Raw genomic sequence first — 27812 nt, 5'->3', positions numbered from 1 at the left:
TTCCATTGTTTGGTAACTCTCTTCTTCATTCTAGATATTTTCTTCTGACCTATCTTCCAGTTCAGTAATTCTCTTTTCAGCTAAGTCTAATCTAATGTTGAAACCACACACTGAGTCTTTAATTTCTGCTATTGTAGTTTTTCATTAGAGATTTTCCATTTGGTTCTTTTTCACATCGGCCATTTAATTTTTTATAGTTTTTACTTCTTGCCACAGTTTATGTCCTTGAACATAGTAAGAACATTTGTCTATCTAACTGCGTAAACTGTCTAATCTGTCTGCTTGTCTGTCTCTCTGTCTACCTGTCTATCTAATCTAATCTATCTATTGGCTTAAAACAACAGTAATTTGTCTGGTCACTGTTATGGAGGCCTGAAGTCCAAAGTCAGTTTTCCTAAGCTGAAATCAAGGTGTCAGCAGAGATGCACTCTCTCTAGAGGCTGCAGGGGAGAATCTGTTCCTTGCCTCTTTCAGTTTCTGGTGGATCTTGGCATCCCTTGGCTTATGGCCATATCTCTCTCTGGTCTGTCTCCACATTGCCTTCTCTTCCTTGTGTTTGTCTTCTTCTCTGCCGCTCTTTTATAAGGATAGGTTGCATTGTATTTAGAGTTCACTTGGTAATCTGGGATAAGTTCCTCCTCTCAAGATCCTTAATTTGTTTACATTGTTTGCCATATAAGGTAATATTCACTCTTTTGCCATCAAACCTCATTGCCTTTGAGTCAATTCTGCCTCATGTTTTAAAGTCCATGAGTGATGATTTAATATACAGAGCCCTTATAAGACTTCTTTGGTTTATTATTTTTACTGTTTCTTGTTCATTTGTATTCTCTCCTCATATATTCGATTATCTTTGATTTTATACTTTATATGGTATTTGAAAAATTGTTTGTAGAAATAATTTGAGGCCAAGGATAATATTGGAAACCTTGGTGGCATGGTGATTAAGTGCTATGGCTGCTAACCAAAAGGTAGGCAGTTTGAATCTACCAGGTGCTCCTTGGAAAATCTATGGGGCAGCTCTACTCTGCCCTATAGGGTCACTGTGAGTCAGAATCAACTCAATGGCAGCAGGTTTTTTTTTTTTTTTTAAGGATAATATTATCTTCTTCCAAAGAGTTTTTTTTTTTTTATTGTACTTTAGATGAAGGTTTACAGAACAAACTAGCTTTTCATTAAACAGTACACATATTGTTTTATGACATTGGTTAACAACTCCACAACATTTCAACACTCTCTTTTCTTGACCTTGGGTTCCCTATTACCAGCTTTCCTGTCCCCTCTTGCCTTCTAGTTCTTGCCCCTGGACTTTAGTCTCATTTTGTCTTATGAGCCTGTCTAATCTTTGGCTGAAGGGTGAACCTCAGGAGTGACTTCATTTTTGAGCTAAAAGGATATCTGGGGGCCATACTCTCGGGGTTTCTCCAGTCTCTGTCAGGCCAGTAAGTCTGGTCTTTTTTTGTGAGTTAGAATTTTTTTCTACATTTTTCTCCAGCTCTGTCAGGGACCCTCTACTGTGATCCTTGTCAGAGCAGTTGGTGTTGGTAGCCAGGCACCATCTAGTTGTACTGAATTCAGTCTGGTGTAGGCCATGGTAGTTATGGTCCATTAGTCCTTTGGGCTAATCTTTCCCTTGCATCTTTAGTTTTCTTCTTTCTCCCTTGCTCCTGAATGGTTGAGACCAGTGGAATATCTTCCATGACTGCTCATAGGCTTTTAAGACCCCAGACACTACTCACCAAAGTAGAATGTAGAACATTTTCCCAAAGAGAAATTTTTTATCTGATTCTTCCAGCCTCAGTTAGTTAGCCTTAATAGCAATTCCAGATCATTTAAATTTAATTTCAAGAATGAGATTTGGAGAGCTATCTGTATAATGCAGAGGTGGTCTTCAGTCCATATTCATTCTTGTTTATCTCCGGTTCACCATTACTATTAGGGTACAGTGCCTCATGATTTCTCCCTTAGTGCTTGTTGTATGTCCAGTTTTGGTCCCTATCGCTCTGAGCAAAGGCAAAAGCAGCTTCAAGTGCTGGGCCCATCCTCTTTCCCTGGATCTAGGGCAGGTAATTCTTCACTATTTTCTGGCCTTGCCATGCCTTCAGGCATATGTTTTGAAAATTACCTGGTTCACTATTTTTAAGAATAGAATTCCCCAACATTTATTTCCTGAGAGTATTAAACTTAGAAAGTTCTCTTCTCTAGAGGTTTTACAAACATTCAGTAAAAAAAAAAAGTATTAATATGCTTTAATTCATGTATCTATATCTCTATATGTCTTTAATCCACTTGCTAACAATATTTGGGTATATAATTCCCTGTTAATTACTCATATATTTGACATAGGGGATTACTAAATTTATCATTGTATTAAAATCTCAGCCTGCACATTTCTTTAATTACTATCTGGGGTATTCTGTTATCTCCACTCCCCAATCTCTAATTTAGATATTGTGCATGGTAGTTTAAGTCAGAACTTGGGTTTGCACCCCAGCTCCGTTGCTTACTGGTCAATGAGCTTAGAAAAGTTACATAACCTCTCCCTGTTTTTTAGTTTTCTTATCTGTAAAGATGTCAATAATAATAGCACCTAGCTCATGGGGCTGGGAAGGCTGACTGAGATAGAGCGTTAGTTGCTTGGCAGACTGCCCGGCACTCATTAATATAAACAATTATTTTAATCATTATAATTTAAACATCAAAGCCAAAAGAGACCATTAAGGTACATTGATTTAATCCCTTAATTCTACAGATTATAAAATATAGTTACTGAGCTATTCAGTACTATTTCAGAGGACGTACAATCAAGCAGAAGTAGAATTCAAACTTGGGGCTACAGACTACAAGGGATGAGTTTTTTGTTCTACTACTGGAAAAATTTTTGAATAAATGAAAAAATGGACAAGTGAGTATTGTAAATACCTTTTCCAAATTTGCAAGATAATTTTAGGTATATGAGTTGATTCTAAAATGTAGCAAATGAATCAAGATTTCCTGAATAGGTGAGATTCTGAAAATTTTTAGATTGTCACAACCATGAGTTGTTTAAATAGGGCTTTGGGACACATTTGTTAATTGAAATGTCTATGGGGATAAAAAAGGAGCAGAAGAAAGGTGATATATAACAGTAATTTTGAAGTGCTGATACCAAAACCAAACCCACTGCCATCATGTCAATTCTGACTCATAGTGACCCCATAGGGCAGAGTAGAACTGCTGCATAGAATTTCCAAGGAGCACCTGGCGTATTTGAACTGCCGACCTCTTAGTTAGCAGCCGTAGCACTTAACCACTACACCACCAGGGTTTCCGAAGTACTGATAGTACTTTCTTTATCTTCCATAAGATTTTGCAAAGGTATCCAGGATAGAATTAGGGGCTGGGAGGTTAATTTAAATGAACATTGAATTGGTGGTATGCCAATACTTCCCATCTGAAGAAGGAGATCATCATGTGGACTTATCAGTGCTGACTTATGACATCAGCCATGTTTGTATTCACTAAAATCGCTGGGATTCCATGATATTTCACTGTGCCCCATGGTGCCATTGTCCTTACAGTCTTCTTTAAGGAGCTAATGGAGGGAATAAGTAAGCCCTGTGCTGCTGGGGGGAAGAGGAAAGAGAGTGTGTTAAGAATTAGGGAAAAGATGGACAGAGCTTTGACAAAATAGCCCTGGGAACACCCAAGAAAGTAGCCTAGAGCTTTCTCTAGTTGGTGAACTAATGGAACAGAGAACCCTACTTGGAGAAGAGAAGTGGTTTTGTTGACCAAGGTAATAGAATAATTGGAAAGAGCGGAGTGAGAGAGAAAGTGAAGGGGGAAGAAAAGGAGCAGTTGTGTACTTTGCTTTTAACTTCTAACTTTAAGACCTTAGAGAAGATTGTTTATTTTTTGCATGAATCCACTACCACAGGAATATAAGCATTATTCTTCTATAATCAGGTCATTTAAAGATACACACTAAAAAAACTGGGTAATGCAGATCTCAGGAAGAGGTCCTGTACTGAATGACCAGGGTATTTAGTGCACGAGGAGTTGTGTTATTGCAGCTCGTGGTGAAGACAACACAGAAGAAGACGTGGAGGCTCCATGTCTGTTTCAGAAGTCTCCTTTCTGTTAAATGTCCCTCTCAGGGACCCACTAATCCCAATTAAAGGATAATTAACCCCCATAAAATATGACTTAAATTCTTTGACATAGCAGGAGTGTGTTGTAATGCTGGACACTGTGCTAAAGGTTCAGACGGGCACCATGCCTCAGCAGCTCTATAAAACGTGGGGCATGAAAATAATTTTACTGAATCTTGTACATAAATTGTGAAAGTTAAGATAGGGTGGTATGTTTTGTGTCTAAAAACAAAGTCAAGATTGTTGACTTCTCCCTTGACTCCCTCCAAGTAAGAGATGCCTTCACTCACAACATTCTGCATTCTTTCCTTTCTCCAGTTGGTTCATTCATTGGCTACATTTATTCATTTATTAACCAACATTTGTTGAAGGCGTGCTACCAAGCTCACACTCATGCTAAACTCTGAGGAGATGATGGGAGACAGCCACTAATCCCATGCGTGTAAAATCAACTGTGACATGTGCTCTATGGGGCTAGAAGGAGAGCATGCTTTAGGGAGACCCAGCTCCTTCAAGACCAAGTCAGGGAAGGCTTCTCTGAGGAAGTGATGTTTGAGCTGAGACCTGAGAGAGGTGATTAGAAGGTAATCAGACAAAGTTGGGTGGTTTGAGGATATGGAGGGAAGAGGCACAAAGGGACGGGGATGTTTGAGTTTGGGCAAACCTTAGGTTCTGCATTGCTTAGTGGGAAAACCATGGGGCACACAGTCCATAATGCTTATGAGGACTCTATGCCATAGCATGGCAAAACACCCTGACCTGTGACCTCACCTCATGTATGTATTTTATTGTTTCCTGTGGGCTCTTGTATATATTTTATATGCCAAGTTTATATGCTCCAACTTTGCTGTCTACTTTGTCTCCTGTCCCTTACCTCAACTAAAAATTATTAGTTTTTCCTTTTTACTGTTTGTTACAAAGGAGAGTGCATCATGGAGGTTTAAAATCTAGGATTTTCTGGTGTTTTGCAGGATTCCAGACCACTCAATAGATTTACATATTGTAGGCCCTAGAATTAAACTCTTTTAATCATGGACTCATTTACCCCAGAGATGCACATATTATGTCTAAAACCACCAGTGGTATAGAAAACTGAACATTGAAAATGTTCCCATTCTCTGGAAAAAACTTTTTATTTATTTTTTTTGTTAAGCAGCTCTTTTCAGAATGACCTAGAATTTCTTTCCCTGCTGATTTTTTTTCTCATTTATTTTGTACATTTCAACAATTTCTAAGCTGACTATGGGCCTTGAACTAACAATTGCAAACACTTTCATAAGTCTCAGCTACGAGCTTATGAACCATTATGTAGCTCAGCAAGAAAGACTGTGACAGGGGTGTACAATTACCCTTCCACTGAAGTCCCATTCTCCTGCCTCCCTTCCTCAGTTGAAGGTGAAAAGGCTCTTGAGGTCATCAAATGAAAAAACATTCTATCTCTCTAAAGACAAGGTACACATGTTTCTGATGAAAATGCTTCCCGGCAAAAGTGGAATGAAATTGTTGAAACCATGTTCCATATTTGGTTTAGGTTCTGCCAAGATAGCATTTTCTTTTTTTTCTTCCCCCACAGTGCTGGGGAGGCAAACATGTCGGAGCTAGAAAAAACGAGAATCCCCGCTGGAACCACGCTCAGAAACCTGCCGGGTAATGATGCCCTTTCCCTTTTATTTCTGTTTGAGCTGCGGATAAAGCTGGCAATTCTGAAACACAAAAGCCAGGTTCCTGCTGTGACTTCCCAAAGTGTTTCTCAAAATACCCATGCAGCAGCTGACTCTTAAAAAAATGTCCCCAAATGTCTGGATGGCTTCCTGGACCCTGTCTGAAAGCACGTACCCCAGTTTTCAGGTAAGTTTGATTTATGATGCTCTGCAGTCTTATTTCTCGAGTCCTGATTTTCCTGCGTAGGTTGAAGGTGCATTCTAGCCTGCCTGATGTTCATGGAGCTGGGCATGCCCTAGAAAAATCTGTTCCCGACTTGTTCAGGATTGTTTCCTCGTTGTTAGGTGCTGTTGGGTTTGCTCTGACTCGTGGTGACCCCACGTACAACAGAGCAAGACGTTGCCTGGTCCTGCGCAGTCTTCATGACTGTTGGTGTGCTTGAGTCCATTGTTGAGGCCACTGTGTATTTTGAGTGCCTTCCAGCCTAAAGGACTCATCTTTGCAGGACTGTATTGGACAGTATTCTGTTGTCGTCCGTAGGGCTGTCACTGGCTAATTTTGGAAGTAAATCATCAAAGCCTTTCTTTCCAGTCTGTCTCAGTCTGTAAGCTCTGCCAAAACCTGTCCACTGTGGGTGACCCTGCTGGTATGTGAAGTACGCTGTCATGGCGTCTAGCTCCATAGCGACATGCAAGCCACCACAGTATGACAAACTGAAAGACAGGCGGTGAACTGCTTTCCTATCTAGGAGCTAATCAGGGAGGGTGGGCAGAATCTGCAGAAGCCGTCATGAGTCCATGGTTCCGTAAAGGCTCTGCTGCTAAGTTGATGTTCAGTGCTGGTCTTTTACTAGGTGTCAGCTTTCTCATCTGTAAAATGAACAATGGGGTGACAAGTGTGGAAGCCTGTACGATAGAAGTACAATCAGCTAGAAATCTGCCTTGTTGTCAGAGCCATCTAGGCTACAGAAAAAAGGCTACAGGGAGGGTTTATTCAGGCCAAGATTCTATCAATAAAAATAACTTGAAGAAATCTTTCAATCAAAACTTTAAGAATGCATCATAAGGATTAGTTGACAATGAATGAGAACTATGTGCACGTTACATTTCTCTTAATTAACACGTATAAACACGGGTTTCTGATACCATGGTGGTTGGGATAACCCTTTTTAGTTTCTCCTCTATAAGGAATTTTTTTTTATGTGTGAAAGAAACTAGACTCCACGTTTACCTGTTTCTCAAACCTAAGCCACCTCTGAGATTCTAATGTAAGTCTTGCTAAAAGCTATTCTGGAATGAGATAATACGTTTGGAAGTTTGCTTTCTTTTCTTATTGTTTTAATTATCAGTGGTAAAAAAAAAAAGTGTCGGATCCTATATTATTATTGAAAATTTCCTCCAAATACAAACTTCTGATCTGGGAATTTCTAAGTAATAAACAGAAACCAAAAAACCCACTGCCATCGAGTTGATTCCAACTTGTCTAAGTTATATACTCCGCAGAATGCCAACTACCTGCTTTGTTGGTCTCTAGAAGACTTCCTGTCTGCCCGGTGTTGCTTTGCTGCTTTCTTTGCTAACCACGAATGTTTACTGCGCTGCTGGACTGGGCACTGGACAGGGCGTTTACATGTGTCACTTCATGTAATGGATCTAACTCCATGGATTAGGTATAATAGTTATTCCCATTTTATAGATATGCAAGCTGAGATTCAGAGGTGTTAAATAATTTGCATGGAGTCTCACAGCTAGTAAGTGACTCACAACTCTTACCTTACTCCAAAACTCAAAAGGTGAGATCTCTTTCTGAACTAACCTGTGACCTTTTAAACTTTCTGTGTTTCTTCCTGGGGTTCTGCCTCCTTTGTTTTCTGAGTGCTGTCGTGATAAGCAATGACTTAAAACCACTTTGGGTAGAAAGTGTAACTTCCTGATTAGGGGAACAACTGGAAATAAATTCCGCCATTGGCAGTCCTGTGGCAGCCATGACATTTCCTGTGTAACACCATTAATGGTCCTTCCTTGCTGAAGCAACCACTCAGGATGCTGCTATTTAACCTTTCAACACTCGCTAACATGTAAGCAAAAAGGCACAGTAACAAAAGTCACTATTCAAACGTATAAAGCAGTCATTTTCAAAGTGGGAATGCATCTTACTAAGGGCACTTTTGTATGTCTACCTCTCTTTCTTTTACCAAGCACCACCTACCCTGCAGTTTCTGCCCAAAACTCCTGAGTTAGAAATATCCTTTGGGTTGAGGCCCAGTAACTAACGTGAGTGTTTATCCTTGTGTGATGGGAAGAAGGCTGAGATCCCCTGATGTGTGGCAAATCTTCCCACCACCCTCAGCATAAAAATGAGGTGCACTGGCTGAAACTGAACCAGAGTTTCCCACACGGAAGGTGAGAATTCTTCCACCAAACCATTACTGTCCCCCATTTTATACTTAGGAAGCAGCATATGTCTGCATTAAAGGAGATAGAGAATTGATTGCCTTTTTTGAGGGTGAGAGGGCCCTGAAGAGAATAGGAATGCGATGGATGAAAAATTTTAGCTACTCCCCATCTACCCCCCCACCCCCGTCAAATGTCATATTTTCTTCACAATGACATATATCACAGAGAGACAGGGAGTAGATTGACAGTCAAAAGTTCTTTTCCATTTGTGCATAGCTGCTCGTGTGTTGCACCATCTGGTAGTTCTGAAAATGTGGTGATGCCATGGAGATTGTATGTAAATATATCCACTCCTGGACGTAGGAAAGCAGCAATATTTTAGTAAGAACAGGCTGCATGAACTGGGAAGCACTTTACATGCTAATGACATGTTAGTGCTGTCATTTTATTTTCCTTTTTTTTTGAACAAAGGGAAACGTGACTTTTGCAGCATCAAGGCAGAGCCCAGAGGGTGGCAGAACTCTAGGGCATTGCCACGGTTGACACAAAAGTGCCTTGTGGCTTGGCTGCCACTTCCCCATGTGGCAACCTCTCTGAAGTCACAGCCTTTCTTTCCCAGAAAGGAGGAAGCCATGGCGTCTTTGCCCTGCTGTTCCTTTAGAGCTAAAATCCCTTGGACGTGCACGTTCTGAACCAAATCTTTTATTATCTATGTCCACTGAAATTAAGCTTCCAGGTTGCTCAAAATTTCCATGTCTCCTCTCCTCTCCTCCCCCTTCCCACAGCCCCAGGACACTGTCTACCATCCAAGAAGAGGTACCCATACAAGACTTGTTCTCTGGAGATGGTACTGTCATTACCTGGCAGATAGAGCAGTCACAGGAGACACGTTGTGCTTGTAGGCTTTGGGGAAGAAACCTGTAATGAGCTTTAGGGTATTTTCAGGAACTACTGTATCTATTTCAAGTTTGCTTCTAAAATTACAATGTGTAAACTTGATTTTGAGTAATTTTTTATAGGACAAGCCAATATTGAACACTGGTCAAGTTAGAATTTGACAGTATAAAAAAAAAAATTTTTTTTTTTAAACATAACTTAAAATTCCAACCTGAGGTTTGGAGGAATTTAGTTCAAGTAATTACTAATTTAAATCTTTGGGGTAAAAATAGCTCATTAAATAAAATTAGAAGAAATGCTCATTAATTCTAGATTCATCTAATTTTTGATCCCTAAAAGATTTTATTTTGGTTTTTATTTTTATGATGTGAGATTTAGATAAGTTTAATCAGATTTTTGGATGAAATAATTCATTTCCTCGTACAAGAATTAAATTTCCTCTTGAAAAAACCAGAAGTCATTGAGATGAATTGTCCTATATAAATAAAAATTTTCCCCAGAACACAGTATGAGTAGGAGTACTTCTGGAAAAGAAAAATACTGAATGATTTATGGCTTGGAGGAATATTTTATGTAAATTAACTCCAGCCGCCTATGGGCAAGAAATAAAATTGGGCAGCTGAAATTTTCCCATAGAATCGGTGTGAAAAAACTTTTTCAGTGGCGCTGTTGAAACCTGGTATGTGTGCGGGCAAAATGGTAACAAAATCCGTATCTTGGTAACTTCTTTAAAAATGGTTGCAGTTCTTACTGGGGGTGATTGTAGGACTTGTGAACAATGATTTGATTATAAGGCTTCATTCCCTATTGCTCCGTATTAAAATACGCATTGTAAGAGTTCAGACTGTGTCGTGGTCTTTCGGCACTTCGGAAGTAAAGGATGCTGAAAAATTTAACCTGGCAACCAAATTATACATGTAAAGTGACAGGAACCCTTTTCAATTTGTTGGTCACACAGAATTGGATGCCTTTTAGAGGAACATCGTGTTTGAAAAGGTGGGAAAAGTTTTTTTATGACTGCCAGGACTGTTAGCAAAGATGGTAAAATGAGCTAACTGAGGCAAAGTGAGCTGGTTTTAGACCCGGCCCTGGCTCCAGTGCCTGGAAAACTTGGAAGACACTTAACCTCTTTGGGCTTCATCTGTAAAATGCACGTTCTGGACTTCACCTAAAACAAAAAACCCAGGACTTCACCTACATTATAGGAAAAAAACCCAGTTACTATCCGTGGACTTGCTTTGAAAAATATAAATCCGTTGCTGTCGAGTCAATTCCGACTCATAGCGACCCTGTATAGGTGCTAGAAAACCATATTATTATGTTATTAAGTTAAACCATATTTTATAAGTCAGAAATGGTCAAATAGAGGCAGTATTATAAATGAAGTGTTTTAGTCTGTCGGGGCCATAATACATTATTGCTATACTATATATGGAGTCCCTGGGTGGTGTAAATGGTTAACAAACTCTGCTGCTGACCCAAAGGTTGGCAGTTCAAGTTTAACAAGAGGTACCTCAGAAGAAAGGCCTGGCAATCTACTTTAAAAAAATCACCCATTAAAACCCCCGTGGAGCACAGTTCTACCCTGACACACGTGGGATCACCATGAGTCAGAGCTGACTGCACAGGAACTGGATTTTACACTGTGTGCTTGTTTGTCAGTGTGTCACACTGTGGAGGGTTCCCTGTTGCTGTGCTGCTGGAGACTAAGCCACCAGCATTCAAATACCAGCAGCGTCACCCATGGTGGACAGGTTTCAGCTGAGATTCCAGCCTAGGAAGAAGGACGTAGTGGTCTACTTCTGAAAAGAATTAGCCAGTGAAAACCTCATGAATAGCAACAGGACATTGTCTGGTATAGTGCTGGAAGATGAGCCCCCCAGGTTTAGAAGGCATTCAACATTCGCCTGGGAAAGAGCTAGCTCCTCGAAGTGGAGTCGACCTTAATGATGTGGATAGAGTCAAGCTTTTGGGACCTGCATGTGTTGATAGGGCATGACTCAAAATGAGAAGAAACAGCTGCAAACATCCATTAATAATAGGAATATGGAATGTATGAAGTATGAATCTAGGAAAATTGGAAATCATCAAATATGAAATGGAACACATAAACATCAATATCCTAGGTACTAGTGAGCTGAAATGGACTGGTATTGGCCATTCTGAATCAGAAAATCATATGGTCTACTATGCCTGGAGTGACAAATTGAAAAGGAATGACGTTCATTCATCATCAAAAAGAACCTTTCAAGATGTATCCTGAACTACAGCTCTGTCAGTAATAGGATAATATCCATATGCCTACAAGGAAGACCAGTTAATATGACTATTATTCAAATTTACACACCAACCACTAAGGCTAATGATGAAGAAATTGAAGATTTTACCAACTTCTGCAGCCTGAAATAGATCAAACATGCAATCAAGATGCATTGATAATTACTGGTGATTGCAATGTGAAAGTTGAAAACAAAGAAGAAGGATCGGTAGTTGGAAAATATGGCCTTGGTGATAGAAACAATGCTGGAGATTGCAGGATAGAATTTTGCAAGACCGATGACTTCTTCATTGCAAATACCTTTTTCAACAACATAAACAGTGACTATTCATGTGGACTATATCAGGTGGAATATACAGGGATCAAATCGACTGCATCTGTGGAAAGACACAATGGAAAAGCTCAATATCATCAGTCAGAATAAGGGCAGCGGCTGACCATCAAGTGCTCCTATGCAAGTTCAAGTTGAAGCCAAAGAAAATTGGAACAAGTCCACAAGAGCCAAAATATGACCTTGAGTATATTCCATCTGAATTTAAAGACCATTCAAGAACAGACTTAACACACTGAACGCTGATGATCGAAGACCAGCTGAGTTGTGGAATGACATCAAGGACATCATACGTGAAGAAACTAAGAGGTCCTTAAAAAGATAGGAAAGGAAGAAAAGACCAAAATGGATGTCGGAAAAGACTCTGAAACTTGCTCTTGAACATAAACTAGCTACAGAGAATGAAAGAAATGATAAAGTAAAAGAGCTAAACAGAAGATTTCAAAGGGCAGCTCGAAAAGACAAAGTATTATAATGATGTGCAAAGATCTGGAGTTAGAAAACCAAAAGGGAAGAACACACTTGGCATTTCTCAGGCTGAAAGAACTGAAAGAAAAAATTCAAGCCTCGAGTTGTAATTGCGAAGGATTGTTTGGGCTAAAGAAGATAGGAGGAATACATAGAGTCACTGTACCAAAAAGAATTTGTTGAAGTTCAATCATTTAAGGAGGTAGCATATGATCAGGAACCCATGGTATGAAGGAAGAAGTCCAAGCTGCACTGAAGACATTAGTGAAAAACAAGACTCCAGAAATTTATAGAATACCAATTGAGATGTTTCAACAAACTCATGCAGGGGTGGGAGTGCTCATTCATCCATGCCAAGAAATTTGGATGACAGCTACCTGGCCAACCAACTGGAAGAGATCGATATTTATGCCTATTCCAAAGAAAGACGATCAAACAGAATTGGGAAATTACCAAACAATATCATTAGTATCGCACACAAGTAAAATTTTGCTGAAGTGGCCATGGAATTTCTGTAGACACTTCCAAACTCCCTGAGGGACTGAATTACTGGGCTGAAGTCTGCGGGGACCGTGGTCTTGGGCAACATCTAGCTCAGTTGGCATAACATAGTTTATAAAGAAAATGCTCTACATTCTACTTTGGTGAGTAGCATTCGTGGTCTTAAAAGCTTCTGTACAGCCATCTAAGATACTCCACTGATCTCACCCTGTCCGGAGCAAGGCAGAATGAAGAAAACCAAAGACACAAGGGAAAGATTAGTCCAAATGACTAAGACCGCAAGTACTATAATTTCCACAAGATTGAGTCCAGCAAACTAGACAGTATCCACTGACTGCCCTGACAGGGATCACAATAGAAGACCCTGGACAGAGCTGGAGAAAAGTGTAGAAAATTCTAACCCACACACACACATGCACCCACACACTCACAAAATGGACTTACTGGTCTGACAAAAACTGGAGAAACCCGGAGAGTATGACCCCTAGACACCTTTATAGCTCAGTAATGAAGTCACTCCTGAGGTTCACTGTTCAGCCAAAGATTTGACAGGCCCATAAAACAAAATGAGACTAAATGGGCACACCAGCCCAGGGGCAAGGATGAGAAGGCAGGAGAGGACAGGAAAGCTGGTAATGGGGAACCTGAGGTCGAGAAGGCGAAAATGTTGACATGTCATGGGGTTGGTAACCAAATGTATCAGAAACTTTTTTTTTTTTTTAGCCAAGTTAAAGATGGCTTTCTGAAAAATCTGAAGTTTTAATATGAATTTGGCCAATTTTATCTCTTCCACTTGTCTTCTGCAGTACCCTTAAGAGGGCTCTTCCAAAGGGATGAGTGCAAAAAGGGGCTGACAAACATGGAGTTAGGCCGTTAAGGGGACATCTTCGCAGCACAGAACCTCCCCAGCTCAGCTAGTTTGGACAGGGGTGACCCAAGCCTTAGTGTTTGTATTCCTGCCCTGGACTCTTGACACCACTCAGGTCCATTCTCCAGGGCTCCTGGAAACTAGCCCTGAGTTCTGGCTTCGTACTGAACCACTAACCCAAGCCTAGGGATGACCTCAGGTTGCCCCAAACCAAAACCAAACCAAACCCGTTGCTACTGAGTTGATTCCAACTCATAGCGACCCTATAGGACAGAGTAGAATTGCCCCATAGGGTTTCCAAGGAGCAGCTGGTGGATTTGAACTGTCTACCTTTTGGTTAGCAATCAAATTTTTAACCTTTGTGCTGCCACCAGGGCTCTTAGTTTGCCTCAGATAGCTTCCAAGAGTGGCAATTTAGTTGCTCCCTTGAGTTTTCCTCCCCTCACCTACTGAATGGTTACTGTGAGTTTGGCGAGGAAAAGCAGATACTCAAATCCTTTCATCAGTCCAAGGGGTGGGGTGGGCCTTGTTGTAGGGTCCTACTCTACTGAAATGACTTATTGGAGAAATTAGCTGGTTATAATTGTAAAAAAAGTCAAACAGCTGACTGTCTACATGTTCTGCCTCATGTCCATTGATGCCATCAGTGAAGCGGGTATCTATCTGAAAATGTAATATTTATATGTGGTTTTTAAATACAGCACTCGAGTTTAGCAAAAGGCTAACATGTTTGATTCACTTTGATTTATATCCACAAAGAAATGTAAAGTGTCAGAGACCCAGTTAGTCTTTTGAAAGGGGCTTCCTTTTTTTTTTAAATTTGCTTATTTGTGCTAAGAGGCAAGATTTATAATATTTGTTCTTGGACTCACCACAATGTGGCACTCTAGTAATTTCTATATCCCTGGGTGCTTCTAGTTGCTAGAGATGACTTGAAAATACTGGACTTCTGGCAAGCGTTCTCTGCCTAAAAGTGTGAGTCATTTTCAAAAATCTCCATGTATGAAGTCATGGAAGGCCCAGTTAATTAAATACGTGCACTCCACTTACAAGGGCGTTTCCCTGTGCTTTGCTTAAAACACAAGAGCAAAAACAAACACTCCCCTCCCCCCATATTTTCTTTATTCCTTAACCATTACCCTTTCCATTTCTTTTTTGGAAGGCAGTAAAAAACAAACAAACAAACAAACAAACCAAAAACAAAGACCTTGATGTAGTGACCATGAAAGCAAATCTAAAAATTAATATATGAATAAAGAGGTGTGGTTTGGACGGCACTCTCTGGCTCATGGAAGATACTGAAGTACATAGGAGAGCTGAAACCTTATTTCAAATACAGGAAAGAATAGCAGTGTTATTCCAGGAATTTTGATGGGTTCTCACCGGATGACTAGACACAGAATGGTGGCCTCTTCATGACCTAGAGGCTTGACATCATCACACTGTTTAAAAAAAAAAAAACCAAACCCACTGCCGTCGAGTCATTTCCAACTCATAGCGACCCTGTAGGACAGAGTAGAACTGCCCCATAGAGTTTCCAAGGAGCGCCTGGCGGATTTGAACTGCCGATCTCTTGGTAAGCAGCCTTAGCACTTAACCACTACGCCACCAGGGTTTCCATCACACTGTTTAGGGAGAGTTAATTAAAGAGGCTGGGAAGGCATTCAGGTGGCTAACAAACATGTGCAGAGATGCTCACGATCATTAGATGTTAAAGTGATGAGAATTAAAACTACAAGGAGATACCATCTCACCCCGGCAATAAGGAAACTGATCAAAAAAAAAAAATACAGAAAACAACAAATGCTGGTGAGGTTGTAGGGAAATTGGAATTCTTACACACTGCTGGTGGGAATGTAAAATGGTACAGCCACTATGGAAAACAGTATGGCGCTTCCTTGAAAAACTAGAAATGGAAATACGGTATGATCCAGGATTCCTGCTCCTAGGTATGGATCCTAGAGAAATGATAGCCGTAACAGGATTAGACATACGCACGTCTATGTTTATTGCCGCGTTGTTCACAGTGTGAAAAAGACAGAAACAACCTAAATGCCCATCAGGGGACAAATGGATAAACATACACACAATGGAATACTACGCAATGATAAATAATAACAATGAATCCCCGAAACATCTTACAACGTGGATGAATCTGGAGGGCGTTATGCTGAGTGAAATAAGTCAATCACAAAAAGACAAACATTGTATGAGACCACTATTAAAAAAGTCAAGAATAGGTTTACACACAGAAAGGAACATTCTTTGACGGTTACCAGGGATGGGAGGGAAAAATCATTAAATAGATAGTACACAAAAGTTAGTTCTGCTGAAGGGAAGAGTAATGTACAATATGGAGGAAGTCAGCACAGTGTGACCAAGGCAAAGGCATGCTCTTAGCGGTATGTAAGAAGAAAGGGCAACTATGGTAAACGCTATAACCTATATAATCCTAAACGCTATAACATATATAACCCTACAATAGCAGCAGTAACAAGCAATAATTTGTGAGTAGATATACAGGTAAATATACATGCTGAGTAGGTGAGGAGGTCATGTGGGAGGATACTCGCGTATAGTTATGGTTGTGGATATTTCTACACATGTATTTGTAAATGCTGCATATATATGGTTATATACAGTAGAGCACTTGGGGGCACAGTTATAGAAACTACTTAGACATTGGGACTGAAAGCTAAGGATCATAGTCTCAGGGGACATCTAGGTCAATTGGCAACACACAGTTCATAAAAATGATTTTCTACATCCTTGTCTGGTGAGTAGCATCTGAGGTCTTAAAACCTTGTGAGTGACCATCTAAGAAGCAACTATTGGTCTCTCCTTGTCGGGAGCAAATGGGAATGAAGAAAACCAAAGGCTCAAGGAAGCAATTAGTCCAAAGGTCTAATGGCCCACAGTCTCCTGTAATCTGAGACCAGCAGAACTAGATGGTGCCTGGTGCAGACCACTCTGACCAAGGACCACAATAGAAGGCCCCAGTTAGAATAGGTAAAAAATGTGAAACAAAATGCAAATTAAAAACAAACAAACAAACACCAGACTTAGTGGTCTGAAAGAGACTGGAGGAACCCCCAAGACTATTGCCCTGAGACAACCTTTTAACTTGAAACAGAAGACACTCCCGGAGGCCACCTTTGAGCCAAAACAGTAGATGAGACTGTAGACTAAACAATAACACCCATGAGGAATGTGCTCCTCAGAACAGTCAACTGTACAAGACGAAAAGGACAACCTTTGCCCAAAACCAAAGATGAGAAGGCAGGGAGGCACGGGGAAACCGGACTAATGGCAATGGGGAATTCAGGGGGGAAATGAGGAGAATGATGACACCTTGCGGGGATTACCCCCAAAGTCACAGAACAGTTTGTGTATGAATTGATTGGAAAACTAATTAGCTATGTAAACTTTCACCTAAAGCACAATAAAATGTTAAAAGAAAAAAGAAAAAAAGACTCACAGTAGTAAGTCATCGACATAACCCTTTGTTGGTACTGCTACCTTCATTGCAAAGGAACTTCCCATCTTCTCCTTCACTTTTCTTCCTCACATTTACATGTTTAAAAAAGGAGGTAGAAGGTAGAAGGATGAAGGAAGAACCAAAAGAGGGAAATTCAGAATAAATTTTTCTCAGCTTCTAGAGTTTTAGACTCCTTTCCATTTGTGATCACAAAACTAAAAAGAGTGAAATAGCCAGGATTTGCCAAACCAGGGCAATTACCAGGCATTTCCCAAATGCTGCATTTTAAGAGAAGTGACAGCAAAACAACAACAACAAAACCCAAAACAGATGTCAAATAGGTATGTAGTTCTACAGATAAAAATGTAAAGGAATTAGGGCTTGAAGGACAAACCTCCTTGTCCACACCACTAGCAGGCTGTCCTTAACGTTTCACGACATTTTCTTGAGTATGGACCTTGAGTCACTGGACCCGGCCTGTTCCTCATTGTCAAGAAGCTGTGAGTTACTCTGCAGTTTCTGGCATATTCCTCTTGATTTCTTGCCAACCAACTGTGACTAGGGATGGGCCTGTGCTACATTTCCAACATCTGGAATTAAAAGATTGCAAAATTTCGTATATTTTGAGTATCCACATATTTGACTTGAACATCCTCTTAACTCTTCCATTTGTCTGATTCCAAGCTTTCACCCCAGCTGCTCCTCTCCTCTCAATACTGCGTCTGCTTTTTGTACTGATTCTGACCTCTGGTCCTTTAACATAATTTTATTCTACAGTTTATCTCCTGATGACATTTCACTTCCTTTTCTACCAGGGCTGGACCGAGGAGAGAGTTTGCCTCAGACAACTATGGCCCTCTGACCATGCTTCATATCTGCTTTTCCAGTCTCCAATCACAAGCTTTCTACTTTTCCCAGCAGAATGTCATAAAAAGCACATGGTCAATGAAGTCAGACGGACTCGAATCAAATATCAACTCCACTACTAACTAGCTATTTGCTGTCAGGAAAAAAAAAAAAAAGATTAAATGATTTAATACATGCCAGGTGATGTGTCTGTCACCAACTCTAAACAGTAAAGTACTAATACCTTCTCAGCATGATTATATGGTTTCAATTAGAAGGTACCTGAAGAGCTCCCAGCACAGAAAAATTTGGACTTTTAGCCTACTTCACTGTGAACAAATAAATTTCTCTTTGTTAAAGCCATCCACTTGTGGCATTTCTGTTATAGCAGCACTAGATGACTAAGACACTCTTATTTTGTACAGGGTTTCTGGTCACCAGCAACAGAATCCACTCTATATGGCTTTCTTTCCTTCTCGTCTTCTTTTCTCTCTCTCTTTCCTTCACTCCCTTTCTTTCACAATAAATTGAGACGTAGCATACATATAACCAATGAAGTTTTGCATATGTATACACTCTGTATCCAGGATTCTGACCAAGCTACAGAATAGTTCCAGCAACCCAGAAGCCTATCTTGTGTCCTTTCCCATCCATACTTGTCTTCTGAAATAACTACTGTTTGGGCTTTTTTTTTTTTAATGTATTTATTGTGCTTTAGGTGAAAGTTTACACAGCAAGTTAGTTTCCCATTCAACAATGCATACATAAATTGTTCAGTGACATTGGTTGCTGTCCCCTCAATGGGTTAGCACTCTCCCCAATTCCACGCTGGCTTCTGTGTTTCCATCCCTCCAGGTTCCCCGCCCCTCTTTGCTTGTGGGCAAATGTTGCCCATTTGGTCTCATATAGTTGATTTTTCTAAGGTGCACATTCCTCGTGGGTGTTATTGTTTATTTCATAGGACAACTTATTGTTTGGTTGAAAGGTGACCTCCAGCAGTGACTTCAGTTCCACGTTAGAAAGATGCCACGGGGCCATAGTTTTGGGGGGTTCCTCCAGTCTCTATCAGTCCAATAAATCTGGACTTTTTTTTTTTTTTTTAAGAATTTGTATTTCATTCTATAGTTTTCTCCTGTTCTAACTGGGACCTTCTATTGTGTCCCTGGTCAGACCAGTCCATCGTGGTAGCCGGGTACCATCTAGTTCTTGTCTCAGGATAGAGGAGGCTGTGGCTTGTGTGGGCCATTAGCCCTGTGGACTCATTGTTTCCTTGAGTCTTTGGTTTCCTTCGCTCTCCTCTGTTCCAGATGAGAAGAGACTAATTGTTGTATCTTAGATGGCTGCTCACAAGCTTTTAATACCCCAGATGCTACTCACCAGACTAGAATGTAGAACATTATCTTAATGAACTGTGTGATGCCAATTGACTTACATGTCCCCAGATGTTTTGACTTCTTTCACTAGGGATGAGTTTTGTCTTTTTTTAAATTTCATAATCATCGAATCATATGGTAAGTACTTTTCTGTTTCTCGTTTCTTTTATTCAAAAGTGTCAGTGAGATTCCTCCATGTTGTAAGTTGTAATGTGCGGCAATAGTTTTTATTTTTAATTGGTGTATGATATTTCGTTATATGGATATATCACAATTTATCCATTCTATTTTTGATGGACATTTTGAGTTTTTAGTTTTTAGTTATTATGCATACAGCTGCTACAAGCATTCTTTTCACATCTTTTGGTGGATATGGAGCCCTGGTGGTGCAGTGGTTAACTGCTTAGCTGCTAACCTAAAGGTTGGTGTTTTGAACCCACCAGCCTCTCCTTGGAAGCAGAATGTTGAAGTCTGCTTCCTATAATATTGGAAATCCTATGGGGCAGTTCTACTGTGTCCTATAGGGTCACTATGAGTTGGAATCGACTCAGTGGCAATGGGTTTGGTTTTTTGGTAGATACAGATATACTAATTTTTCTTATGTATATACCTAAAGAGTGAAATTGCAGGGCTATATGTTAGATGTAGTTTTTAAGCTTTAGTAGGTACTCCCACTCTGGCTAATTTAGCCAGGAAGGGATTTATTGAGGAATGTAGTAGTTTCCTAGGGCTGCTGTAAGCAAAATGCTGTAAAATTAAATGGCTTATAAGAAGAGACATTTATCGTCTCACTGTTTTGGAAGCTGGGAATCGAAGATCAGGGTGTTCGCTGTGTGGATTCCTTCTCAGGTTTTAAGGGAGAATCTATTCTATGCCTCTGTCCTAGCTTCTGGTAGCTACAGGCATTCCTTGGCTTGCAACCGTAGGGTCACGTGGTGTCTTTCCTCTGTTTCCCCGTCTTTGTGCATCTTCCCTTCTTTTTTAAGAACACTGGTATCATAAGGAAGACAGAAGAACTGACGCCTTTGAATTATGGCGTTTACAAAGAATATTTTACCATGAACTGCCAAAAGAATGAACAAATCTGTCTTGGAAGAAATACAGCCAAGATGCTCCTTAGAAGTAAGGATGAGGAGACTTCATCTCATGTCCTTTGGACATATTGTCTGGAAGCACCAGTCTGTGGAGAAGGACATTACGCTTGGTAAAGTAGAAGGTCAGTGAAAAAGAGGAAGACCCTCAATGAGATGGATTGACACAGTGGTTGTAACAATGGGCTCAAGCATAACAACGACTATGAGAATGTGGCAGGACTGGGCAGTATTTTGTTTTGTTGTACATACCATCGCTACAAGTCAGAACCAACTCCATGGTACCTGATGACAATAGTTTTACAGGATTAGAACTCAATCAATGACCTCCTGTTATAACCTAAGTGATAACATCTTCAAAGACTCTATTTCCAAACATGGTCATATTTACAGGTGCAGGTTTAGAATTTTAACATATCTTTTTTTGTGGACAAAATTCAATCCATAACAAGGGATATCAGTAGTTCGTGGATGTGATGAACAAACAGGTTCTAAGGCGGAACTTCCAAGTACGTGATCCAGAGGCACACTGCAGAGTGGATCTGGTGAGGACATTGCTGCTGCAGCTTACCCAGAACCGTGCTGCTTCTGAGGCAGTAGGAAGTGTCCATCATTGTCACCAACCCTGGACACTGTTGGGTTGAAGAGGAGGATCACCTTGCTGTGCTGTGTGGTGGAGGCCAACTCCTGCGTAAAGACTTTCAACCAATCTTCCTCTGTTTAGCTTCATTTCATACTCCATGTCTCAGGAGTCCTGGTACTTCCAGTTTCTGAGACTTGCGTAATAAAAGAGTATGAGGCCTCCTTTTTCTCCCAGTATAGGCTTATGTTTCAGCTTTCTCAAAATTTTTAGGTCAGTTACCATTCATCTGTCTGCTTACTACTTTTCAAAATTTTGTTGAATCTCTGATCTTCTCTTTTTCATCCTCTCTAGTTAGCTTTAATCTTGTAGGTTATTGCCTATTTTCATTCCTTTATAGTGTTTGGTAGAGATTTGGGAAGGAAATTTCCTGTATACAGTTCACTATTTTTAGCATTCCTCAAAAGGCCGTGCACACTTTTTCTGTTCTTGTAAATCTCTATGCCACTACTTCCCTCCCACCACGTCTCACGGATGCCCCAGACTGTCTTCTCCATCCACCTCTTCTCCATCTCCAACTTCTCAGTATTGTCATCTGTTTTATGGGCATGAGGAATCAAGATGAAAAATCTTCCTTTCCCAGGCTAATACCTTCCTTCGTTTTTACCTGTGACCAAGTATCCTCCTCTAGGCTCTTGTTCATACCACGCACACCTCTTTTAGTTTGGGATATGCATTTTTGGAAATGGAGGTGCAACTGAATTAGTGTTGTGGTACAGTGGTTAAGAGCTTGGCTGCTAGCCTAAAAAGGCCGGCAGTTCAAATCCACTAGTTGTTCCTTGGAAACTGTATGGGGCAGTTCTACTTTGTCCTGTAGGGTCACTATGAGTCGGAATTGACTTGACGGCAATGGTTTTTTTTTTTTTGGTTTTCGAAGTCCCTATGGTATAGTCTCATTGGAAATTGTTCCCAGCATTGTTTTTTGGCAGAATAACTTCTGTTTTTTTTTTTCAGATTTCCTGAAGTCATGACTACCTGGCCACAGTTTTTTCCAGGTACAGTTCATGTAGTGGGTGGTCAGTCCTCTTAGGCTGCAATGAAGTTTATGAAGTCCTTCCTAATTGTCAGTGGTCTGCCCCCAACATTTACTTGACTTCCAATCACTGCCTTCTGTTAACTTGATCATTTCATTTCCTTGATGGTGTCTGGAGCTGCTGCAAAACTTTTATGTCCATATAACAGCTTGCTTTTCTTTCTTTGTTTCTTTGTGGCAGTTCTAGACTCATTACATTTTTGTCAGCCATTATGGGTCAGAACCATGGGGAGGTCCCTTGATATCCTCCAGAATATAAAAGAAATGTCAAAGAGACAGGCTGTAGTTGACAAACACCACAACTCAGGTAGTTGAGAGAACTAAAACACATTTGATGAGTAGTGGATGGGAGCCTACATGGCTCTCAGAGAATGGAAAGATCTCTATTTTACACAGATGTTTCTGTGTGTCATGTAAGCATGCACACACTTTTAAAATAAATTATTTCAGAGACAAATAGCCTTATAACCTTGAGACCTGTTGAATAGAGCATGTAGAAATTATCTTTCCCTCTCCCCTGGATATTTTCCTTTTGCCTAAGAAATGTTCAGGTCCTCTCTATGTGTGAATAAAAACTTCATCTACCTCTATTCTTCATCTTTCTCCTTTTAGAATTCAGCTATATCATGGAACAAAACAAAACTAAAGGGGCACACAAGCCCTGCGGCAGGGACTGGAAGGCAGGAGGGAACAGGAAAGCTGTTAATAGGGAACCCACGGTTGAGAAGGGAGCGTGTTGACATGCCGTGGGGTTGTTAACCAATGTCGTAGAACCATGTGTGTACTAACTGTTTGAAGAGAAACCAGTTTGTTCCGTAAACCTTCATCTAAAGTACAATAAAAAAAGAAAAAAATTAATAATAAGCAAAAAAAAAGTATAGGTTTCAACTATATCAAAATAGAAACTTGCTTTTCATTTTTATATCCCTTGCTCTTTGACTCCTTGGAGTTTTCCGCTTACACTCTTACTTTCACCTCCTACCACTCAAACTACCTTCACTAATGGCAGTAAAGGCCCCCTGGTCTGGGAATCCATTGCCCTCTTTACCATGTTCACCTCCTTTACCTCCGAGCAGGAGCACTTTTCACTTCTGTCCTCTCCTCCCTCAGGAAAATCTCTTTTCCCTCATCTTCCGTCACACTTTTGAATCCTAGTTTTCTGCATCACTAACTGATGTTTGCCCTTGTTCTTTCTCTTAAATATGTGCTTTTCCAAATCTTATATCTCCTTTCTCATATCCACAGCCCCCTGCTCGCATCCCCCATTTTTCCTTTGTATGCTTAGCCGCACTCTACTTTCTTGTCTTCAACGATGACCTCTGTGCAAACGTCAACATCAGTTCCTACCTTTCTTGGAATCTACATTTTGGTATTTCCAGCTGTTTGGTGGATTTCCCAGTCCCACCCCACAGTGTATCACTACCCTATGTCTGAAACAAATCTTCTTTTGACCCTACAATTAAGTTTTTTTGACATCCTTATTTGGGCACCCCAGTCTCAGAAATTCTAAGTTACACTTACCTGTTCTCTCTCTCTCTCTTTTTCCCATGTTTAATCAACTGTGAATATCCTGTGGATTTTACTTCTCCAAATCACTCCATTTCCTTCTTTCTGTCCCTACTGAACTCTGATGCCACTCTTGTTAATTTTACTTCAGTAAATGGGTATGTTTCTTAACTGGTCTTATTGTCTTCCTCAAACAATGAATTCTAGATAGTTCAGCCTGCTTAACTGCCTTAAAGCATAGATTTAGTTGTATCTTTACCTTGCTTTAAACTCCTGTGTTTAAGTTAACACACTTTCAATGATAGGTACCAGAAACCCTGACACAGTTGACTTAAATGATGATATTTATTTCAATTAATTAGAAGTTAGAGATAGGGTAGTTACAAGGCTGGTTAACTTGGTTGCTCATTGATGGACTCAAGAACTCATTTTCTTTCCATCTTTTTATTTTGCCATCCTCAAGCTGAATCTCCTAATGGCTATGAAAATAGATGACTGCCTCCATACAGGCTTGTTATCTAGATATAACAGCACTCAGCAGAGAAACCAAACATTTCTTGACATTTTTCTTTTTTTGTGTATGTGATGAAAACTTTCCAAGATTCACCCCCAGTAGAATCCATCTCACATTTTACTAGCTAGAATGGCATCCAATGTGGCTGCCTACACAGCTAATTGACAAGGGCAATGGGATTATAATATGGGTTTAGAATAATCAGGATTTGTCTTCATATGACTATGGGATGAATTCCTGAGCAACCTTAGAGCTTTTCTAACAAAGGAAGAAGAGAATAATGGACCTTGGATAAAAATCAACAGGTTTGAACTATCACCACCATCTCATTCCTTTTCTTTCTCTACTCTTCTACTCACCTCCTTTTTTTGATACCATTTCCACTGGTTTTTTTTTTTTTTTTTTTAATTCCTCATTTTACTTTCCTCTTCTTTAGTCTGCGCTTCATAGTGTAACTCTGGCGACAGCCATGTTTGATGAAGTTTCTGATCCATGAAAAGAGTTGCAGGGAGAGGGGGTGAAAGAAAAGGGATTTCTTAAAAACATTATTTTACAATATGTATTTTGCTGTTACCTAATAGATTAGTCAATCAACCACATTCTTACTGTCATCTATCATCCACCAAGCCCGTTCTCTATACCGTAGGGGAAAGAGACAGGAGTAAGTCAAGGTTATTCTTTTCCAGGAATTTGAGATTGAAGTGGGTGTATGTGATATTTACAGATGAAAAGTGTGACCTGAAAGCACGTTTAAATGTCTATAAAATAGTGAGACAACATTGATATTTGACATTCAAATGGGCTGTAGCAACATCTCTCTTTTGAATTGATGGTAGTTGCTGGCAAAATTTATATCAGTGAGACAATAAATTCATGTCCCTCAATCCCTTAGGTGTAAAAGGACAGACAAATTTTAAAGTCTCTTCCAGAAAACAGGAGAAGTAAGGAGAGCTTTAAGGAGAAAAAAGGAAGTCAAACAACCTGGGAAATTTTATTTCATCGTCAAAAGGTAGAATAACCTCAGCTGACATCTGTGTTATACATATAAGCACCCAATTAATTAATTTAGGGGGAAAATGGGACCAGTTTATGACTGCATAAAGTAAAGCAATCTATAAATATCATTTCTCATTTCTCTCCTCTTTTGTTTTAACCTTTGAGAGTAATGTACTGAATTAAAAAAAAAAAAAAACACCAGCTTTAGAATTAGTCTGTACTACCTTAACATTTTACCTTAACATCTTAGCTCTGTCTATACTCGATGTGTGGCCGTTAGTAAATTTTCTAGCCATTTAGGGCTTCATTTTTCTCCAGAGTCAAATGATCATAACAATATTTGCCTTACAAGGGTTATGCAGGGCACAACATCTGGCAGATAGTAAACACTGGATTGTCATTGCTGTCATTGTTATCTCTAGTAATAAATGAGAGCAGTTATTGTGCCCTTACTATGTGCCAGGTATGCTTCTAGCATTTTACTTGATTTATCTCATTTCATACTTATAGCAACACCATAAGGTAAGTGAAAATATCTCTATTTTACAAATGAGGAAATGGAGACAGGATGGCTGGCAACTCTCCCAACATGACATAGTCAGAGTCCAGGCCAAGATTTGAAATGAGCCGAGCCTGTTCTCCTAACCAAAATCTTCACAACTGGACCAATAAGCAACCTCATGATAAACGGAGAAAAGATTGAAGATGTCAAGGATTTCATTTTACTTGGATTTACTATCAATGCCCATGGAAGCAGTAGTCAAGAAATCAAATGGTGTATCACATTGGGCAAATCTGCTGCAAAAGACTTCTTTAAAGTGTTCAGAAGCAAAGATGTCACTTTGAAGACTAAGGTGCAGCAGACCCAAGCCATGATGTTTTCAACACATGTGAAAGTAGGACCGTGACTAAGGAAGACTGAAGAAGAATTGATGCCTTTGAATTATGACGTTGGCAAAGAACATTGAATATACTGTGAACTGCCAGAAGAATGAGAAATCCGTCTTGGAAGAAGTACAGCCAGAATGCTCTTTAGAAGCAAGAATGGCAAGACTTTGTCTCACATACTTTGGACATGTTTTCAGAAGACACCAGTCCTTGGGAAAAGGACATCATGCTTGGTAAAGTGTGGCTCAGTGAAAAAGAGGAAGAAGACCCTCAACGAGATGGATCGACACAGTGCCTGTAACGATAGGCTCAAGCATAGCAACGATTAAGAGGATGGCATAGGAGCGGGCAGTGTTTTGTTCTGTTATACATGGGGTCACTATGAGTCAGAGCATGACGACACGTTTCAGTAACAACAGCAGGAATCATCAGGGTAGACAGCCCTGAGGAGATGGCCTTCAGGTATGCATGGTGGGATCTGCGAAGTTTTCTGAGTCGTGCTCTACTCATAAGCAAATGTAGGGTGTCAAGAATACCTGTTGTTTGTTGGAATGGGAAGGTAACCAATAAGAATGGCAGAGGGCATGTCTAAGGTATTGGTGGGAGTAAAGTAAGAAAGGTAGGTAGGTGGTGGGACCTTGGGCAAGAAATTGGTATGTGTGATGGGGTTGAGATCTGAAAAAAGCATATTGTTTTGAACTCCTGGGACATCAACAGGCTGCAGGTCTGTTGGGTAAACCAGTCGATTGGCTAAAGTTAGCTAAAAATGGTACATCTTGGACCCATGACCCCAAACCTTAGTGGCTGGATGATCTCGTCCTTCAATTGCGCAAACTGAACTTCTTTCACTGAGGACTTACATCTGCAGGTCATGTCGGCAGTTGCTTGGAAGCGATCTAGAACTAAGGACCATCATTTGAGTTATTCTACTTACCTTTTAACAAGAACAGGTGAATTCAGAGTCAGCAGAACACAAAAGATGAAAAGGAGGGAAGTGAAGGAGAGAGCCAGTGCAAATAATCAGTTGGTCCCACAGACAAGCCATTCACATTTCAGTATCTCTAGCTTTGTCCACATACCCCTGACCAACATTCTCTCTGCCCGTGACTACTTTACTTTTCTGGGTTTCATTGGTGTGATAGATCAAATCAGTTTTGCCTTTTTCCATACTCTTTTGGCTCTATTACCTGTAAGCCGCGCTGGTGGTGCAGCGGTTAAGTGCTCAGTTGCTAACTGAAAGGTCAGTGGTTCGAACCCATCAGCCACTTTGAGAGAGAAAGATGTGGTAGTCTGCTTCTGTAAAGATTACAGCTTTGGAAATCCTATGGGGGGCAGTTCTACTCTGTCCTGTAGGGTTACTATGAGTCAGAATCGACTTGATGGCAATGGGTTCGGTTTGGTCACATAATCTGTAAGGAGCCCCGGTGGTGCATTGGTTAAGTACTTGGCTGCTAACCAGAAGGTCAGCAGTTTGAACCCACCAGCTGTTCCTTGGAAACCTGCTGGGGCAGTTCTACTTTACAGGGTCACTAGGAGTCAGAATTGACTTGACGGCAATGGGTTTGGCTTTTGGATATTATCTATAACCCTTGCTAAGCACCAAGCCATACTCTGCCTCATATTATTGTGGGTGAAGACTTAGACTCATGTATTCGAGGTGCACTAGTTCCAGATGAGATTATGAGACACACCTAGGCTAGTTCTTTGCTTTCATATCACTGTCATTTATCTGAGCTGAGTTGTGCTGAAATGGAACACTGTGCCTCTACCTTGTTTTGTCTGACTGGCTCTCCCATGTGTCTGTCACAGGCATGAAGTTCAGCACACTTGTGAGTGGCATTGAGAAGAGGTTCTATAAATCCTGACTGAAGAAGTGAACACAATCACACTGAAAAGTAGTCGCATAAAAAGTGAGT

At 40.3% G+C, this 27812-nt stretch overlaps 1 long non-coding RNA gene across 1 annotated transcript; it reads left to right on the top strand.

Annotated features, from left to right (window-relative positions):
* Window positions 1-5703: 5703 nt before the first annotated feature.
* Window positions 5704-24997, top strand: LOC135228551 (uncharacterized). Its single transcript, XR_010319077.1, has 3 exons — window positions 5704-5777; window positions 21914-21954; window positions 24905-24997. It is a non-coding gene; the product is annotated as an uncharacterized LOC135228551 (long non-coding RNA).
* The last annotated feature ends 2815 nt before the right edge of the window (window positions 24998-27812 follow it).

Source organism: Loxodonta africana, chromosome 23 (genome assembly GCF_030014295.1).
Source record: "Loxodonta africana isolate mLoxAfr1 chromosome 23, mLoxAfr1.hap2, whole genome shotgun sequence".
Lineage (NCBI taxonomy): Eukaryota > Metazoa > Chordata > Mammalia > Proboscidea > Elephantidae > Loxodonta > Loxodonta africana.
The sequence above is the reverse complement of the archived record's forward strand: the minus strand, read 5'-3'. Positions and strand labels throughout refer to the sequence as shown.